We start from the raw sequence: 10774 nt of genomic DNA, 5'->3' as shown, positions 1-10774 counted from the left end.
AAGTCCAAAATATTATAATCAAAACTAAATAAACTACTGAAAGACTGAACAACTGTCTGAAATACTCTAGTCTGATAAGCCTCTAACGGTCTAAATATAAATTTGATGGGATAAGTCCCCAACTAACTTTGACTACTGAAATAATGAACTACTGAATGTACTAAAGTAATCTAACATCCTCGAAGTATGAGAACTCACTACTATAACTGCTGCTAATAACAAGAACTCGCTAGGTGCAGTTAGTAATTTGAGTATCCAAACCTATGATATGAGACATCATAGTGCAAGAAATGAGTATGCGATCAACATGTGGTAATATACTGGCATGCTAAATGAGGTAAGGGTGAATGCATGGGTTTATATACATGAATAATAACTAATTGAATGATATGCAAGAACTAGATTAGCATACATTGAGGATCTATAACTACTGAACATACTGTGCATACTGTAACTGAGTATACTAGAACTGAATCAGATAACTAAATCTATTGAATATCTGATATTACTGATAATCTAAATTACTGATCACTGAGTGATTGTATCTAACAATCCTGATTCCATAGACCTAAACTGGGTTCTATTCTAAAGACTAAGACTAAAACTAAAACTATGGGAGGCAATCATCTAACCGACATGCCCTAATCTAAGTTAATCGGGGTCCAACTTGTAACCACAATTATATGGGTGTTGGTATCATGCCACGGGAACTAACAACAGCTATGGAGCCAGCTATAATTAATGGGTGACTTCTGAGATTAGTCCAAAACTAGTCGGTGATCCCTGAGTAAGTCAGTCCTATCTAAAAGTGACATCTCTTAACCTATACTGGCTACGTAGTTCTAGAACTTAAGGATTGATTCTAGGGACCCAGTCCTAGATAACGGGTGAGACCCTATCCCTATGCTCGCTCGGTACTGAATCCTACTACTTACTGAAAGACATTGATCTAATCATACTAAACTTGATAGACTGATACAGAGTTTATTGAGTTTTTCTAAGTTCTGTAACTGACTAAGTTATACTGAGTTTTGTAACTGACTGAGAGTACTACTGACCGTGACATGACTGATACTATCCTTTCACTGAAATTGGCTCTAGGTAAACAGCTAAATTGTTGGGTATTAAATACCCCCAGGACTTGATATCATGAAAATTAAAGCAAAGCATCATCTTAAGTAACATAACAATGTTCACTTTGTCATAATTCATTCATAGACACATTTCATTAAACACTTGTAATGCATTAACTTATACATGGATGGGGAATACATGTTAGCATGCTATAATGGCATTATTTTATTTTCATAAATAATTTGTCAAACACATAAGAAGCATATTTGGTTTATTAAATCATAAACATTTAGGGTTAACGTGGTTACAACAATCAACTTGCAAATTGAAGGGTTTATCATGAATATCATGTAACTCAACACATACTAGAATCAATTTTTGAAACTTTTAATCTAAATCATGAATTAAAACTCAAACAATAACTTGAACATGAATTTAATCTAATTCAAACATGAAAATCATAAATCATAAATCTTGTATTTTGAAAAAGGATTCTTGGGCCCCATAGAAGGTAAGGATCCATAGATAAACATCTAACATACCTGGGAATCTTAATTCTTGAAGTACTTGATGACTCTCAAAAGGATTCTTGAGATTGCTCTTAAAACTTGGAGGCTAGGGTTTTCTATCTTTGAGAGAGAATGTCTTAAATTAGGGAAAAGTGAGTAAATAATGACCTAAATATATTTTTAGGGATTAAATCCCACATCTGGGTGGACTAAATACATGGAAAAGGACTAATTTAACCTTGAATAAAACTTTAATTTTCCATCAAAATTTTTGATTTGGGGCCCTAGCATGATGTGGCGCTATCGCACCATGTCACTAGAAACTGGGCTGATGGTGCGACGCAATAATTGCAAACCCTTACTAGATTTGGACTATTGGGAATTGGAGGCCCTCCTTGACACGGTGAGATCATGGAGTCATACTCAAAATTGATAATTGTCATTTGGACATATGGCACGATGCACTACTGACTGAAATGACGGTGTTTAACGACTAAAACTTAAAATAGCCATAAATTCTTACCCTACTATTGGATTTTGGTATATTTTATCTTGTTTGAAAGCTAACTGAATTTCATACAAGATGGTGGTTCTAAATCTGGGAAATTCTTCCTTGAACAAAAATTCTACTTAGTAATTCTCATGTACTGAAGAGTAAACTAAGCTGGAAAATTGCGGGGTATTACAAATACAATCCTAAGATAGTCTACATGAGCATTCTAACTATGGGAATAGACAAAAATTTCATTAATGTAGACTATGATGAACATGTACAAGTACTACTTAAAAATCAGTTCATCAAGTCTATGAAAGCTGTTAGGGAATTTCTAGGACCAAAGCACATAATTAAAAACTCGAAGTGACCATACCGAGCTTAGAAAGCTATTTTCAGAATGTCACATTCTTTGACTCTGAGTTGATGATTGTCGAATCTTAGGTCTATCTTAGAGAAGTATTTGTCACCCTAAAGTTTGTTTAACAAGTCATCAATTCTGGGAAGTGGGTACTTATTCTTAACTATGACTTTGTTCAACTAATGGTAATCGATACATATTCTAAGATAATTGTCTTTCTTATGGATGAAAATCACTAAAGCGCCCCATGGGGAAACCCAAGTCCTGATGATTCCCTTATCTAGAAGGTTTTTCAACTATTCTTTCAACACTTTGAGTTTAGCTGAAGCAATTCTGTATGGCAGAATAGAGATAGGTTAGGTATCTTGAAGAAGGTCTATTCAAAAGTCAATTTTGCTTTCTAGAGGAACTCTAGAAAGATATTCAGGGAACACATCATGAAATTCCCTTACTACTGAAACTAAATCGAGATTGGGAGTCTTAGAATAAGCATCTTTGACTCGAACAAGATAGTAAACATACCCTTTGGATATCATTTTTAATTCCCTAAGGTACGAAATAAGCTGACTCCTAAGTGTTGTAGTACTACCCCTCCATTTAAGTACTGGTTCATTCGGAAACTAAAAGTTGACAACTTTATTTCTACAATCAAATTAAGAATAATATGAATGTAGCCAATCCATATCATGAATGACGTTGAAATTCATCATCTCTAGCTCTACCAGGTATACTGAAGGGATTTTCTAGGATATCGTAACCTGAAAGTTTCTGGATGCATGTCTAGCTACAGTAGAAATACCTACTAGAGTTGACACTAAGATGGGTGCTGCTAAGGTTTCAAGACTGACTTCTAAGTTGACAACTATATAAGGGGTTACAAAAAAAAAAAAAAATAGCTCCGGGATTTAACAAAGCATAAACATGTAAATGAAAAACCTGTAATGTACCATAACTACATCGGTAGAACTTTCGTGATCACGAAGTGACTTAGATTGCATACAATCTATTCTGGCGATTACTACTGGTGGCACTGGAAGTGGTGCCCTGCAGAGTTCGGCGACCTGTTGGTGCTGTTGAAAAGTTAGCCTGGCCCTGTTGGTGATCATTCCTACCTTTCCACATACCTATCAAACATTCCCTTAACCTATGGTCTATCTTTCCACATCAGAAACATACATCGTTGCCAGGCCTTTACATACCTTGATGATTTCTCCTACTCTTCAGACAAAGAGGATTAGTCCGAGCAGTGTTCACACAACCCTAATACTAGAGAATGGCGCCCTATATATATTATCATTTTAGAACCTCGTCATTGGAGCACTACCTAAGGACGGATATGGGCTGATGATTTCTATCGGAACTGAGGACGGTTACCACCCTCTAACCATGTCTAGGCAAAGATTAAACTATCTTTCCTAGCCCTATTGTTCTCTCTTTATTTCTCTTTAACCTTCTCCTCCCCAATTTGTTGAGAATGGACCATAAGCCTAGACAATTCCATCTCGTTAATCAACATTGTGGTCCTACTCTCTTTGAACACACTATCAGATACACCAGAAACAAACATGCTCATCCTACACCTATTATCAGCAACTATATGAGAAACATACCACACCAACTATAAAATTAAGTGAATAATACTTCACACTTATACTACCCTGCTTTATGTTAGTAAAATCCATAACCTTATATTCTCTCAATTCTAAGGAAAAGAACCTATCTAAAGAGGTTGTAGCGAATTCCTCCCATTCTACGGGCCTTGATCTGCACCTCTATCCCTCTTCCACTGCATGTACCTGGTGTGAGATAATCCTACATTAGGTAGGTATCCAACCCTACATGCTCACTAGATATGACACCCATGATGTCTATCTCCTTATGCACCATATCAAGTAACTCCTTCGGATCCTCAACAGAATTCGATCCCAAAAAAAAAGAGAATTCATTCATGTGAAGTCCCAAATCCGAGCTGCAGCTAAATTAGCCACTACATTGGATGGAATAATATCCTGCTGATTATTCTAAGTTTCTATAGAGTGATCTAGAGTAGTGAATACATCTCTAAACTTGACATAAGAAATATGCTCATTCAGGAGATCTTCAAGAATGGACAGAGGTAAAGGCTGATTCTCATTCCTTCTTTTGTTGTTCTTTCTAGGAGGCATGTTCTATAAATGGAAGAAAGACTTAATTATAAAAGATTTTAAATTGAAATCATCCTTATTCACATGACATGAATAGTGAAAGAAGGAAAACTTTTCCTATAACGTCTTGTAGCCTCTTGTCCATAAATGTGGTGCGCTTCACAACCATGCATAAAACTTTACTCAACGTTTCATTTAGACTCCATAGGACACTGTAAAACACTAGGCTCTGTTACCTACTTTTTAATGCCCCAAAACTATACCCCGGATGCCATATGGTACTTACGATCATACGTGACCACAAGCTAACCCATGAGCTGGTACCTGCTGTGAGAACTAAAAAATATACTGATAACAGAAGACATATGTGAAAAATACCTATAATGATGCCATAAGTTTTTAAACATCAAAACGGTAATGTAAAGATGAACTCTGAAATATGAATCAAAACGTGTCTGAAAAATATCTGATAAAGAAATAAACCAACTGAATATCTAACCGAGTGACTGCATATCTAGTAATGCTCTGAGTATATACCCCAGATGCTACACGATGCTTACAACCTTGAAGGATCACAAGCTAACCCATGATTGATATCTTCTATGAGCACTGATTAATCACACGGTAATAATAATAGAAAAAAAATAAATGCAAAAATTAGGCTGAAGTCACCATAAGGTTTACAAATGAAAACAAATACTTAGTACTAATAAATGAATACTAAAAACTAAATATCTGCCTGAAATACTCTAGTTTGAAAGCCTCTAACTATCTAAATATAGAGTTGATGGGACAAGTCCCTAACTAACTCCGTCTACTAAAAGTCGAACTACTGAAATACTAAAAGTTAACATCGTCCTCGAACTATGAGGATTCACCACTAAATTTGTTGCTGATAATCCAGCCTGCTAAGTGAAATCAGGAGCCCATGTGTCTGAACCTATGATATAAGACATTTAGCACAAAAGAAAAGCATTCATCAGTACTTTGAATTTACTGGTATGCTAAGTGAGGTACGCCGATATGTATGGGATCATATGCATGGCAAAAACTAGCTGAGTAACATGGACGTAACTGAATGAGAGTACAGGCATGAATAAATAAATTCTAACTGAAATTATGTTAACACTGGATACTGAGTTTTGAATACTAATTAGCTAATATCTAAGTTTAATGATACAGTAGTACTGATAATTGAGTGATTGTTTCTGACAGTCTTGATTTTGTAGACTGGAACTAAGTTGTAAATTGAACTGGGTGACTGTGTTTGACAGTCCTGAATCTGTAGAACTGAACTGAGTTCTATGCTAAGACTAAAACTGAAACTATGGGAGGTAGTTATCTAAGCGACATAACCATCTCCAAATGGATTGGGGTGCAACTTGTAACACCAGTTGGAAGGGTGTCAATATCGTACCATGGGTAAAGACAAGCTATGAGTTCACCCTTTCTGACAGCAACCACTTTCGTCAACCCTCGCTGGCAGGAAAACTCATGTGAGATATATCAACTCTAGTCTGGTAGAAAGATATCTCAACTTACACTGGCTACGTATTTTTGTAACTCAGGGATTGTTACTAAGGATCAAACCCTATACTGGTAGGAATACCCCCCATCCCTGGGTTTGCTCGGTGCTGATTCCTACTCTCAACTGAAAAGACACTGAACTGATTTCTAAATTGTACTAGGCTTTACTAAACTATTACTTATCTAACTGAACTGATTTAACTAAGTTCTAAACTGACTATTGAACCGAAACTAGGACTGATTACTGAGTATTACTATTTGTGACACTATTGAGACATTTTTGTAACTACTGTAGCTCTAGGTAAATATCTAGATTTTTTGGTATTGAATACCCCTAGGACTCGATAATATGAAATGTAACATACTATATGACTTTAGTAGCATAATAGTACTTGCTTACTAATACTTCATTCATTAAGACATTTTTGTCAAACACTTGATATACATGAGATTGTGTATGAATGAAATCACATAATAACATGTCATGCTTGAACTAGTCAATTCACATAAGCATTTTGACAAACACTTGGGGAGTATGGGTATTTCACATATCAATAAACATGTAATACTATCATGGATACAACATTTGACTTGTAATTCAAAAGTTTAACACGAAGTTCATATAATTCAATCCACAATTAACTAATTTTCATGGAATATGTGATAAATTACGGAATTGAAAACCCATTTAACATCATAATCAAGATTACATGCAAATCCAACATGAAATCTATGAAATTTTTTATCTTGTAATTTAAAAGAGTTTCTTGAACTCCAAGGGTGGAAGGAAATACTTGGATGAACACTTCACATACCTTGGTACTTTAATTAATGAAGGTTGATGGTGAATTGGATCTTGAATTGAAATTAGATCTCCTAGGGTTTTCTTCTTGAGTAATTTGAGAACAATAATGAATGTTTTTACCCTAAGAGTGATTAATTTTGTGTTTTTGGGACTGAATAGGGGTGGGAAAATAACCTAAATAACCTCATAGATGCGTAGTTTTAATGACTGAAAATGGATCCACTGACGCACATCCCCACGAGCCGCATCGATGGGGTCGACGTGATGGCCAAAGCACTGCGTTGAGTCTGCATCGGCTCACAGGAAATTGAAAATTGGAGCTGTGAAAAATATTTATCAACGCGATAGGTGATGTGCCGCATTGATATCGCATTGATCCACTGGTTTGGACTTTCAAATGTGATTCAAATGATGTTCAAAACTTATCTGAGAATACCTAATGACATACCTGATCATGAATCAACCTAAACACCGACACATTAAGGTCTTTAGGGTTGGAAATTAAGATCACCAACTTATGAGGCTAAAAATAATTATAAGTGTTAACACTTATCTAAAATTTCTAAGTATGGGAACCCTTATCAAGCTCTAAGGGCTGAGTTAAGCTTACAATTTTGTGGGGTCATACAATATCTCCCCTTTGGGAACATTCATCCTTGAAAGAGATTGACTAAGCTGGGAATACTGATACACTGAACTTGCTTACTAAGCATGCATAACTGTAACATGATTTAATGACTGGAACTATTAATACACTGAATTTTCATACTGAACATACATGACTGAAATAAGACTGAATTCTGTGGACATGACATATGACTAAGCTGTTTTGTGAAGGTATGGTTGATATGAGAATGCTATGCAATTGAACTGATATCGAACTCATACAAGAACTCTGAATATGGAACTAAGTAAATTAAAGAAAAACTTTTACCTTGAGCAGAATCTGAGTTTGCAGAGAAGAGGTGAGGATATTTGGTCTGCATATCTGCTTCTGCTTCCCAAGTAGCTCCCTCAACAGACTGACTCCGCCAAATAACTTTGACTAGAGGTACATATTTGTTCCTCAGTCTACGGATCTGACAATCAAGGATTTCAACTGGGATGTCTTTATAAGAGAGGTTGTTCTGAACATCGATACCCTCTATAGGGACTACGGCTCCTGGGTCACTTATGCATTTATTTAGCAGGAAGACTTGAAACACTGGATGGACTGAAGCTAAATATGAAGGCAACTCAAGCTTGTAAGCTACCTTTCTAAGACAACTGACAATTCGGTAAGGACCGACATACCAGGGACTGAGCCTCCCCTTCTTGTCAAACGTCTTCACTCCTTTTATAGGAGATATTTTCAAATAAACAAAATCCCCAATCTCAAACTTGAGATCCTTCCTTCACACATCAGCGTATGATTTCTGCTGGCTTTGATCTATCTTAAGCCTTTCCCTGATCAACTAAACTTTTTTTAAGGTATCAAATACCAAGTTAGGCCCTACCACTACAGCCTCACCCACTTTAAACCACCAATGGAAAATCTACATCTCCTCCCAAAGAGAGCCTCAAACGGAGCCATCTGAATGCTGGAATGGTAACTATTATTATATACAAACTCAATCAAAGGAAAGTAGTTATCCCAACTACCCTTAAAGTCGATGGCATATGCCCTTAACATATCTTCCAAAGTCTAAATGGTCCTTTGTGCCTAACCATCTATCTGGGGGGGTAGAAGGTTATACTGAGGTGAACTTGGGTACCTAGACCCTTTTGGAAGGCTTTCCAGAAATAAAAGGTGAACTACGTAACTCTATTTAAGATGATGGATAATGGGACTCTATGTAATCTGACCAACTCTCTAACATAGAGCTTGGAATAATCCTCGACTGAATAGGAAGTATGGAATGGTAATAAATGAGCTGAGTTAGTCATCCTGTCCATAATGACCCAAACTGAATCATGCTGATGATGAGTGTGGGGCAAACCCATCACAAAATAAATATTCACCTCCTCCCACTTCCAAGTGGGAATACTAAACTCTTGGATAGACCCACTAGGCTTCTGATGCTCAATCTTAACATTCTAACATGTCGAGCACTTAACTATAAACTTTGCAACATCTCTCTTCATCTCACTCCACCAAAAGACCTTCCTCAAGTCGCAGTACATATTGGTGGCCCCGGGATGAATCGAGTAGCGTGCAACATGCGTTTCTGCAATAATCCACTGCCTAAAGTCATCTACACCTGGCACATATAGTTGACCCTGGCAATGAAACACAACATCTTCCTCTTTAGAGAAAACCTCTACTTTTTGATCTCTGACTACCTTTTTTAACTTAGCTAAATTAGGATCTCTGTCCTGCTTCTCTTTCACTTCAAGAACTAGAGATGATTCTAAACTGTTCTAAACCCATATACTACCTTCTACTAAATCAAAGAAGTGGGCACCTAGTAGGGCAAGCAAATGGACTTCCTGAACTAAAATCTTCTTACTATCCTCCACTTGAGCAACACTACCCATAGACATCTTACTGAGGGCATCTGCCATGACATTGGCATTTCCCGGGTGATACAGAACACTCATGTCATAGTCTTTCAACAACTCTAACCACCTTTTCTGACATAGATTTAGGTCTTTTAGAGATAACACATACTATAGGCTCTTATGGTTTGTGAACACAACAACATGCACCCCATACAAGTAATGCCTCAAAATTTGCAAGGCTAACACTACAGCTGCTAGCTCAAGATCATGAGTGAGGCAGTTCTTTTAATAGGGTTTAAGTTGTCTAAAGGCATAGGCTATAAACTTACCTCTCTGCATCAAACATACCCCAAACCCACTCTGAAAGCATAAAAATATACCACAAACCCATTTGAACCATCTGGTAGAGTCAAAATTAGAGTTGTGGTGAGTCGAGTTTTCAACTCCTAAAAACTCTTTTCACATGAATCTGACACTGGAATATGACTTTCTTATGAGTTATACTGGACATAGGTGATGCAATAGACAAAAATCCCTCAACACACCATCGTTAATAGCTGGTCAAGACCAAGAAACTTTTGATATCTAATGGAGAGATAGTTCTAGGCCAGTTTCTCACTGCTTCAGTCTTTAGAGGATCAAATCTAATGCCATCACCAGAAATGATATGACCAAGGAAAGCTACTGACCTTATCCAAAATTCACATTTACTGAATTTGGCAAATAACTGATGGGCTCTAAGGGTTTGTAACACTATTCTGAGATAGTCTACATGGTTATGCTTACTGTAGAAGTAGAAAAAAATGTCATCAATGAAGACTATAACAAACATGTCCAAGTACTACTTGAACACACAGTTCATCAAGTCCTTGAAAGTTGTTGGGGCATTGGTAACACAAAATAACATGACTAGAAATTTGAAGTGACCATACTGAATTTTGAAAGCTATCATTGGAATATCATATTCTCTAACTCTGAGCTGATGATTGCCTAACCTGAGGTCTATCTTAGAAAAGTAGTTGGCACACTGAAGTTGGTCAAAAAAGTCATCAATTCTGGGAAGTGGATACTCATTCTTGACCGTAACATTATTTAGCTAACGGTAGTCTATACATATTCTAATAAAACCATCTTTCATACGCATGAATAGGACTGTTGCACCCCACGAGGATACACTAGGTCTGATGACTCCTTTATGAAGGAGATCCTTTAACTGTTCTTTTAATTCTTTGAGTTATACTGGAGCAATTCTATATGGTGGGATAGAGATAGGATGAGTATCTAGAAGAAGGTCTATTCCAAAGTCTATTACCCTTTCGGGAGGAACTCCAGGAAGATATTTAGTAAACACAACTGGGAATTCACATGCTACTAACACTG

The sequence above is a fragment of the Capsicum annuum genome, chromosome 10 (genome assembly GCF_002878395.1).
Source record: "Capsicum annuum cultivar UCD-10X-F1 chromosome 10, UCD10Xv1.1, whole genome shotgun sequence".
In the NCBI taxonomy this organism is placed as follows: domain Eukaryota; kingdom Viridiplantae; phylum Streptophyta; class Magnoliopsida; order Solanales; family Solanaceae; genus Capsicum; species Capsicum annuum.
The sequence above is the reverse complement of the archived record's forward strand: the minus strand, read 5'-3'. Positions refer to the sequence as shown.